At 37.7% G+C, this 10,856-nt stretch overlaps 1 protein-coding gene across 2 annotated transcripts in view; it reads left to right on the top strand.

Moving 5' to 3' along the window:
- LRRC8B (leucine rich repeat containing 8 VRAC subunit B) overlaps positions 1-10,856 on the top strand; it is a 71,362-nt gene that overhangs the window by 17,068 nt on the left and 43,438 nt on the right. The window contains exon 2 of one of the 2 annotated variants that reach the window (XM_017498345.2): positions 6,364-6,493. The exons of the other annotated variant lie outside the window; for it this stretch is intronic. The gene's annotated coding sequence lies outside the window, so the exon portion shown is untranslated. The remainder of the gene's footprint in view (positions 1-6,363; positions 6,494-10,856) is intronic. 2 annotated transcript variants of the gene reach the window in all.

The following is a 10,856-nucleotide window of genomic DNA, read 5'->3' as shown; positions in this document are numbered from 1 at the left end:
TTTTTGAGATGGGCTCTTGCTCTGTTTCAGGCTGAAGTGCAGTGGCACTGTCATGGCTCACTGGAGCCTCAACCTCCCAGGCTCAGGCTATCTTTCTGCCTCAGCTTCCTGAGTAGCTGGGACCACAGTTGTGTGCCACCAAGCCTGGCTCATTATTATTATTATTTGTAGAAATGAGGTCTTGCTGTGTTGCCCAGGCTGGTTTTGAACTCTTGGACTCAAGTGATTCTTCCTCCTTGGTCTTCCAAAGTGCTGTGATTACAGGCATGAGCCACTGTGCCCAGATGATTTTTAAAATCTGTTTTTGCAGAACAAGATGTAAGAATATATAGTTATTCGGTGTGTGCAGTAGGGTTTCATGAGAAGGGAACGGAAATAAAGGGAAGGATGCTATTGTTCAGTAGTTTACACATTTGATTCTTCTTGTTTTCCTCTCCAGTAACATCCCAGAGATATTACACATGGTGAAGTCATATTAAAAAAAATCACTTCTAAACAAAATGCTTCTTTCCAAATGAGATTCCGGTTTTGGTGCTTTATTGTCAGTGTGCTGGGAATTTTGGAATGTTCTCTGTGTATTTCCATTATTTTGACCTAATCGTCTCATTTGGATTTACCAGGCTCAGCAGCTGTTGTTTTTATCGACTATCACTAAGTCGTATTAATGATCAAAGTTGAAAAATCCTTTTTCTGTGTTGGCCTAGATTATTCAGAGTTTTATAACATTTAAGCTTGTTCTCCAATACCTGTGATTTTTATTTGCTTGTAAGAATTCTTACAATAGTAATATCTCAGTGAGTACTTTAGATAGGCTGAGCCTATTTGCAGATCTCTCACAGGATCATAGTGAAGGTTGCAGGATGAACACTGCTTTCCTGATGAATCCATCTATTCTCTTTTCTACTGGAGGAAGAAAAAAACCTCAATTCCATTGAATTTAAGTACTCTTTGGTATAACATGATAGTTGTTTGTAGTTTGATATTAGTGATTTTCCTTTGACAAAGCCGAATGCAAAGGTGAGAAGTCAAAGACATTGAGAATGTCCTAGGATAGCATAAATTCAAAATTATAACCATTTTTTTGGATACAATTGGGAGTTTTATTTGAAGAAGGAATCAGATGTTGAATTTTGCCTTTTAGATTTTTTAACATAATAGAAATTTTTCTTACACAGTTGAAAACAGACATTGCTTTCTTTGTAATTTCTTTTTAGGGTTCCCTCAATTTGTTTGTTTTAATTATAAGGCAGTAGCTTTTTAGGTCTAAGAAAGATACTAGGTATGCTGGTTACATTCCTCCCAGGATGAATTTTGTTGATTCTTAATCCCATCTGATCTCTGCATTATCACATGCCCTTTTTCTTTTGGGAGTTTAAATTTATTCTCCTTATATGTTTAGGATTCAAAGCAATAGCTTTCCTTGTTGTCTCGTGATATGGTCAATGATTTCTGCATTTACAGATAAAGATGAGCATTAACAGTGTGTTTTATTAATTATAAAATCATTTTTACATAAATAATCACATTTGATTCTGACACTTTAGAAAGGGAGAATGGAAGAATGGCTGCAATTATTTCCTGTTCCTCAGAGAAGTCACATAATATACTCAAAATTGCATGTAATCAGACGGCAGAACAAGAACCAGGCCTTTTAGCTCTGTGTCCAGTGTTCTTTCCACCCTGTTATACTGTGTCTGTATGCCCTGTCCAAGGCATTTACCAAAACATTTCCCATACAGAATTTGGGTAATACGCTGAATAAAACTGTTGTGTCAAATTTTAATAAACTCTATAAAACCAAGTGAATATCCTTCAGTGCATTCCCTATTAAGCGTGAATTATTACACTATATGTATGGTGAGAGAGGTTTCCTGCTTTCAAGGCCAATGACATAGTGTCTAACTTCAGAGGTAAAAATGAGCGAGAGGACAACAATAAGACAGATGTCCCAAGGAGGCATATGACTCACAAGTTCAGTGGAAACATCGTAGGAGGTGAGGCTTGCAGGATGTGATAGCATTTGGAAAGATGAAGAAGGGGGTGGACGGGAAATGTTTGAGCAGAGGTGTGTAGGAAAGAATTATGCAGTACTGAAATCATTGCAGATGAAATGATACATTCGGGATGTGCTTCAAAACACTTGGCATGGGTATGATAGGAGTTGATTGTTGGGGCTGGGTAAACGGTGTATGGGGGACCCTTATTTATACTTCTATATACATTAGAAAATTTTCATAAGGACTTTTAAAAATAAAAATGGTATATTATGTGCTTTTTGGACAGTAGGTAGGCTAGCCTATCTGGAAATAGAGAGCATGTTCAAAGGCATAGTGGGACAGGTTGGAAAAGCAGCCTGGCACCAAATTTGATGGTGGGAGAGGATTTGTGAATGTATGCCGTGGAGTCTCGGTGAGTGCTAGTATGCACTGGTTCATTGGTTGGACTTGAGTTCTACTTGACTGTGAGCCCAAGGTGGAGTTGCAGTCCAGTGTTGGCATCTTATCAAGGATGGCAGTAACTCCACTTCATCTGCTTAAGGACTGTCACATCTAATGTGCCATATTCCGTTCAGGAGCCACATTTAAAGAGGACTTTTTGTGAACCAGGTTTCAACGTTGAGATATATCAAGCACAGAAAAGTAATTCACACCTTCTTAGCAATCTTCTTTCTCTCAGAACACTCCATCAGCTCATGGTTGTCTACCTGGAATAGACATATTTCCCCTTCCTCCAAGCCTCTCTACTACTCCCTTTCAAACTCTTTTTCTTTTGAGAGCCAAAGAATGGGCAATAAAAAGCAAATTAAGCACATTACCATGATTCCTGAGTGATATGAAGGTATATAATCACAATGGCATCTGACTCAGCCTCCTGCAAACAGACTTCAACAGCCGACTGAGCTACACACAGAATGGAGGAGCCCTTGCTGTAGCTTTCTGAAGCAAAGTTCCTCCTCCTTCCTGCTGAAAATATTTCTCTATTGCTAAATAAAAAAGAGAAGAGATATATCATAGAAGTTTGGGTAATTGATAATATTAAGGAATTGCTAATTATTTGGATATGATTCAGTAGTAACGCTAGAGTTGACACACATAAACTTGTGAAAACTGTTGTGTTATAGGAATTTTACAAGCTAGTTAAACACAGTCATACAAACTGAATTGTACAAACTTACAATAAAGTATTAAAGTAAAAGAAATACTCAAAACTTTCATTCCCTAATTACTTTGCTTTAATTTGTTGCTATCTGTGCACTTAAGGTTGTGTCTAAGCTGTCTGCAGAGTAGAAGTTCTATATAATGATGTGCGACACAGCTCTTCTCAACTCCATATTCAGTAACATCATGTTGGTAATTTGAAATTGGCCATGGTGGGAATCATGGAAAATGGCAAAGAAAAAGGGTCCTTGTTTTTTCTCTGAGAAAACTGGTTGTTAAATGTTTACCGGCATGCCACTAGATATAATTATGAAACTGTGGTTTTGTCTTAAAGACTCTTTCTGTTTTAGAGATCCATACTGAAATAAGACAGAATATATCTAGAATCTGTTTGCAAATACTCCAGTGAGGGTGGATATTGTGATTGTTGAATCAGTGTTGGGCAGATGGGTTTCATTGTACCACTCTCCCAACTTTTGTGTATGTTAAAAGTTTTCCATAATAAAAAGTTAAAACAGCAATTATGGAATGTTACAATGAAAATAAGTTGCCTGTACTTATTTAGACATAGATAGCAATCCAGTCTGGTACCTGCCTGTCCTTCAAATTCTGATGCTAACATTTCTTTGATAAAATCTTATTCTCAAAGTTTGGAGCACTTATTTTGTAAATGGTTCACATATTTTGTAAATTGATTTTAAAGACTGTTTCTCTGCTGGGCGTGGTGGCTCACGCCTGTAATCCCAGCACTTCGAGCGGCTGAGGCAGGCGGATCACGAGGTCAGAAAATCGAAACCATCCTGGCCAACATGTGTGAAACCTCGTCTCTACTAAAATACAAAAAAATTAGCCGGGCATGGTGGCGGGCAACTATAGTCCCAGCTGCTCAGGAGGCTAAGGCCGGCGAATCGCTTCAACTTGGGTGGCAGAGGATGCCATGAGCTGAAATCGTGCCACTGCACTACAGCCTGGGCGACGGAGCAAGCCTCCATCTCAAAAAAAAAAAAAAAAAAAATCTGTTCCTCATTAAATAAAATAAAAATGAGGTTTATCATGCCCATCAAGGCAAAAAATCCACTAGAGCCTTCCCTAGGACAGCGAAAAGCTCTCTTCAATGTGCTGCTGGTGGGGGCATGCATTTGTTGGATTGCAATCCTATTTGTAAAACCAGTTGTATGAATAGGGAAAAATGAATCAAGTAATTGCTCAGAAGGCTACTTGCAGCTACATGACAGCTGTGTACCCTTTAGATTTATTTTCAGTCTAGCTGATTTGAGTCATTGCCCAAAAAAGGAGTGCTGTCAAGTGAATTGTCTTTTATGCAGATGATGACAGCCTTTCTAAAAATAAATATTGCCTTGCTGATATAAGTGATGTGTTTGGAATTATTGGCCTATGAATTAAATTAGTCCTAATCCAAATGATTTTAAAAGTTCTAGCTTAGATAATATACTGATTACATTTCACAAAGAGCAGAAAAGACCAATATTTTTTTCTAGCATATATTTAGACATCAAATGGAAAAGTTATAGCATGAATTAGTCAGAATACATCATTTTTTTTCTAAGTTTGAAGTCTTTATTTCATTATTAATATAAATTTGGAGTATGATAATAGTTCCTCCTTGGATTTGATTATGCAATAATACAAACTAAATCCAGTTGACCAGGAAAAAAAATTTATGTTGAGTAATGAATGCAAATGGCCACTATGATTATCCCATCAAACACAGGGTAGTGAGGAAATGATTAGGTTTTCTAATGGGGGCAGAGAAGGACAATCAGAACCTTGAGAGGGAAGGTAGTCTATTTTGTCTTGTAATTTTAAGTTAATGTGAGTTTCTGGTGTGTGTAGAAGAAACACAGGCTTAGACCATTCTCTTATGAAAACAGCAGGTGCAAACTCAGGTTTGTTTTGACCCCTCAGTTTTGTTTCACCCTGGCCCCAAACAGATACTGCAAATAGGAATTGAAATCAGGGAAGCCAGAAGTCAGAAGAGTGTGGGTAGGAGAAAAATCATTATAACTTCTTCTCATAAGACAGAACTGGACAGAAAAACCACCTGGAGAAACTGAGAGCCTTTGTTGACACTTCGCTGCAGTTTTTCCCATGTTAATTCCTTTGTACCGATACCTTTCAGGGCTCTGCAGGATGTCACCACAACATACATCCTGAGTTTCTTTGGGACATATAAATATAATAGAAGTCATAGTTTGAAATTAAGTTGGAGCATGGAGATTGGGTGTGATTGCTAAGAAAAAAAGCACATATTAAGTTTTTGAAGTGAGATAATCACAGGTTTATGATTATTCACTCAGAAACTATTTACTGAGCCCCTACTATCTGGGCTAGGTGATGGGATGCCTCAGTGAGCCCTGCATATAGAAGCCCTGTGCTTCCAGAGCTTACTGCTTACTTTGCGGAGACAAGCGATAAACAAAATAAGTATATAGTACATTAAATGGAGACAGAGTCTATAGGAAAAACAAAGCCAGAGCAAGTCTTCAAAATTAAATTCCCAAGGAATATGTTTTCCAACTCTTATCAAAGCTAGCAAAGAAAGGAGATTGATATTTATAAAAATATAAAACATACCACATCAGAAATTCCTTCATGTTTCTATTAACCCTGTTGATATGCTAAATATATTCACTATCTCTATTAGAGAACAAATTTAAGATGAAGTAGCTTGGGAGAGGTAGCAGCTTTTTAACACTGAAGGGAAATGAAAAATCTGCCCTTATGTTTTGTTAGTGAGTTGGCAGTTCATGATCGGGAAGACAATGAGCACCTGCAATAGGGAGGCTGGAGGTTATTTTTAAAAAGAATGTCTTTGATTGCTTCCAATTCTATTTCTCTCCAGTTGGACAATCAAGTAGAAGCCATTTGAAGAGATGTTTTGTAGTTATGTGCATGCGGGTGTGCATGTGTGGGTGTTTTCGAACATATAGACTTTGTATTTTAATGAATTCAGTCATCTTCATAAAAAACTAAATTGTCCCAACTTTAAATGGAAATATTATGAAAGGAAGGTCTTAAATGAATTCTTTTATATGGGAGATGGACTGAGGCTGCATTGAGTTCTTTATTTTAACTAACTTTTAAAAAAATTACCAAGTGCAGGTCTTTAAATCCAACATTGGTCTGGGTGTTCAGCAAAAACAAACAACCTATCAAATTCATTTACATTTTTTCCTCTTCCTAGGGCTCCAGCTTGTGTTTCCAGCTGCCTGCTAGACCTCACTACCTGGATGGCCCACAGGTGCTGCAAACTCAGTGTTTTAAATACGGACTCATTAGCCTTCTCCATCATTGACCCTGTGGCCAAAGTGAGAGTAAGTCACTTGTCCTTGAGTCCTGGCCCTCCTTAACATCTAATCTGCTACCAAGTCTTTCTGATGGAAGCCTCAGGAGGTCTAGTGTCTATGCCCATAAGCTAATTAGCCGAGCACCTGCTTGAAAGTGCTCAATAGTAGTACGTTTACTTCTATCCCCTCTTCTGTTCACACTCAGTCACATCTTAGTTCAAGCTTCCTTTCCTGTTTATTCTCTGGACAATTGATTTATCCTGATCTCCTCCCTATGTATGTATCTCCTTTCTAACAAGTTGTTCATGCTGCTACCAAAGTGGCAGATTTTAACTTTTTTAATTTAAGATTCGACACTGACTGGATTAAGCCCCTTTCACAAATACCTTTTTTTGGTTCCATAGAACGGTACCTGTGTATCTTTAGGAATGGACCTAAGTGGACTTTTCATCTCACCTTCTCAGCTTTCCCACTAGATTCACTCTGGAGAACAGTACTCAGTTAACCTTAGCTATGCCAAACCTTTAATAAAGTATAAAACCTTAATTATGTTAATAATTAGCCTTGATTTGAAATGAAAGAGCAAAATTCAGCAGAGAGCTCCTTGGTCTTCCACTGAATATTGGAATATTAACTAGCACTTTATAACAGAGCCTTTCACCATCCCAACTTTACTGCTCTTCCCTTTTTCCATCTCTCTCATCAGCCACAACCCACAGTCGTGCCTACATTCCTTCTTTCCTGGTCAGTCTCACTGATAACACCGTGGTCTGGACTCTCACTGCTTCAGCACTGAGTTACTGTGGCGGGAGTCTGCCTAGTTCCCTCGCCTTCATTTCCTCCAGCCCCTGATCCTGCCCCATTGTATTTCTCATGCCTCACCAGGTTAATTTTCCTAAAATATTGCTTGTATTCTATTTTAGAATCTATAATTGTTCTATTTTGTGAGTCAGTTCAAGCCATACTCATAGTTTGGAATCTTCAACCCTAAATGTCCTCACTACATTTATTTGTGAAGTCATCTCCCTTTGGCTGTGAAGATCCTCTGCTGCCTCGCTGCTCTTCCTCAGGCAACACCCCTCTGCTCTTGCCCTCCCACTACCCGCTGGAGATCTTTTTCCTGCTCCAGCCCTGCATATCCCTAAGGGCTCAGAGACACCTTATCTATGTTGCCTTCTCCATTCCCTGAGCCATACCTGTTCACCTTGTGAAAGGAAGCTTTGGATGGTTGGAAGAGCACCATGTTTGGTGTCAGTTATGGGATCAAGCTCTTGCTCACTAGCCACGTGTCTTCAGCAACTATTTTTTTTTTTTCCCTCACTGAGCTGGTATCCTTATCCTAAAGTCAACTGTATGATTGAAATGACTATGAAAAAAATGCTCCATAAACTTTTGAGCATTATATAGATGTTCAGAGTTGTTCAACTCTACTATTTAATCCTTGATTTTTTTCTGTTCACTTTGTGTATAAATTTCCCATTTTCCTAACTTTATAAGTGTTTTAAGGATAGATATAAAATGAAATACACTTTCTTGTCTTATTCGGCCCATACCACAGCACATGCTCAATGAATTCTCCCTGCCAAGAGAATTCAATGAATATAACTATATTCGTAAAGGACCAGGCACTGTGGTGAAAGTACAGTATTTGATAAAGTGAGTGAAGAAGTAACAAGAAGAAAAGAGGGTGCCCAAAGAAAAGGGGACTGACTAGGGGACTGGCCTGCCGCAGTACTTTTTGGTGCATCCATAGACAAGCTCTGAATGAGAACCACTAGCCAGGCTCTTTAACCTCTTAACATCATGGCAATAGAACTGGCTCACTTTCTTAAGGGTGACACTGTTCCTAGCACATAGTAGGCTCTCAAGTGTTTCTAGAATTCACTAACCACATGATTTGCATATTATATATATATACTTGCATGTACCATGGCAATAGATTTGTCTGTCACTGCTTATTAACAGTTTTTTTCCTTTTAAATTTCATTCTTATCCAGAGTAGCAGCTTTATCTGCAGAGTAGCACTAATATTCAGATTTCCACTGTGTTTGTGCAGTGTCTAACAGGGGCTGCCTGATCACTAGCTAAGGTCATAGGTAGTTCAGGAACTACCTTCTTATTTAGATTGCTAGGAAGTTTTCATAAAAATATTGTACTGTATTTAATAAACTTAAATTCTGCTTAAGATCAAAAATAAGTATAAAGAATAATACTTAGTAAATGAGAATGTATTTTATTTTTGCATGGTGCCTTCTAGCCCCTTCTCCCACACCCAACCAACCTCCTTGGCATAAGAAGAGATATGGTAATAGAGCCCGGAAATTGATGATCCTGCTTAGTATCCGTCTTAGCAGAAAAATGTAACCATAGTGAGTTTTGTCTGCTAACACTATCCTTGGACAATAAGAATAATTGTTAGGTACTTATAATAACACTTACTATGTTTAGGCCACTAAGTCAGTTAAAAAGTGGACTAATCAGTAAGATACATTTTCTGGTTTTAAAGAGCTTATAATTTACAGTAGTTTAAAGGGGATGACAGTAAACCCAGCAAAATAATTAAAAGAAATGCAAGATACTTGGTTACCTAAGAAGCAAAAGGTACATTTTTTTCCCCAAAGTAAGTCATTAAAGATTGCAATTGTTTATACCAGAGTCGATTTACTAGCATGAAAATGATTCAGTTGAGTGAATGCTTGTGTTCTAGATGAGCAAGCCTGGCTACAGGAAAAGACATTTGCATAGAAGATTGGGGAGACTGCCAAACAACAAAATGAAGAATTATGCTTTCGAATTCCTTTTATTACTGCCTTGATTAAATTGATGTTTCCAAGGAAATGGATTTTTAGATGAAATTTTAATAGTACTTCAGATAATTCCAATTGTGTTCTTTCATTTTACTTGGCTTTCACAATATACTCATTTGGTTTCACTTCCTGGTTAGTGCACACAAGCCTGTTGCTGGGAAATATTTAAATAAAGTGTTGATGAGAGAAGACTATTGTTTCACAGCAGAGGAAAGCATGTTGGTTTGATTTAGACCTAGTTCATGTAGTAATTTTTATAGAAATCAAATTTCTGACACGGAAATTGGTTTAAAACACCCTTTAAAAATAATTTAAAAGACTTATTTGGCAATGAAATTTAGTTAACCTTGTGAAATCATCTCTTCTACAGAACTGTTTGATTAGGTACCAGTTGTGCAACAAATGAAATGTTTGCCCATAATTAGAGTAATTGTAATTTGATTTTAAACATAGGTTTGATGGCATGGTGAGTGTCATAATGCCAAATGATTTTTCCATTGATTAAGGGCCCAGTGTATTCTTAAGTTGATAATTTCCTCACAGTATGTTTAACCTGGCCAGAATATCTCAGGTACCCTTTTGTGTGTAAATGACTGTTGTTCTGTGTTACAGCTTCATAGAAAATCTTGGCCTATTAATTCTAAGAGTGGTATTTTTTTACCATTAAGCATTTAATTCCACCAGAGTACTCAGGTACTACATAGTCTAAAAAAGTACAAATAAAATTTCTCTTTTGAAAAAGTCAGTTAAGACTTTGAAGAGACACCTGCTTCCTCAAAATCTAATTGCTTTGTACATTTGCATCAGTTTACTGGCTAAATCTGATAGTTAAATGTTTTTTTTTTATTATACTTTATTTTCTGGGCTACATGTGCAGATCTTGCAGGATTGTTCCATAGGTATACACGTGCCATGGTGGTTTGCTGCCTCCATTTCTCCCAGTATCCCTCCCCAATCTTCCCCACCCCCTGCTATCCCTAGCCCAGCCCCCCAACCGACCCCAGTGTGTGATGTTCCCCTCCATGTGTCCATGTATTCTCATTGTTCAGCACCTGCCTATGAGTGAGAACATGTGGTGTTTGATTTTCTGTTCTTCTGTCAGTTTTCTGAGAATGATGGTTTCCAGATACATCCATGTCCCTGTAAAGGACATGAACTCATCCTTTTTCATGGCTGCATAGTATTCCATGGTGTATATGTGCCACATTTTCTTTATCCAGCCTATCATTGATGGGCATTTGGGTTGGTTCCAGGTCTTTGCTATTGTAAACAGTGCCATAATATATGTGTGCATGTGTATTTATAATGGAACGATTTATAATCCTTTGGGTATATATCCAGTAATGGGATTGCTGGGTCAAATGTATTTCTAGTTCTAGATCCTTGAGGAATCACCACACTGTCTTCCACAATGGTTGAACTAATTTATACTCCCACCAACAGTGTAAAAGCCCTCCTGTTTCTTCACATCCTCTCCAGCATTTGTTGTCTCCTGATTTTTAAATGATCGCCATTCTGACTTGAGTGAGATGGTGTCTCAAAGTGGTTTTGATTTGCATTTCTCTTTTTTTTTTTTTTTTTTT

This window comes from Cebus imitator, unplaced genomic scaffold (assembly GCF_001604975.1).
Source record: "Cebus imitator isolate Cc_AM_T3 unplaced genomic scaffold, Cebus_imitator-1.0 Scaffold240, whole genome shotgun sequence".
Lineage (NCBI taxonomy): Eukaryota > Metazoa > Chordata > Mammalia > Primates > Cebidae > Cebus > Cebus imitator.
This window is presented reverse-complemented; position numbering and strand designations above follow the sequence as displayed.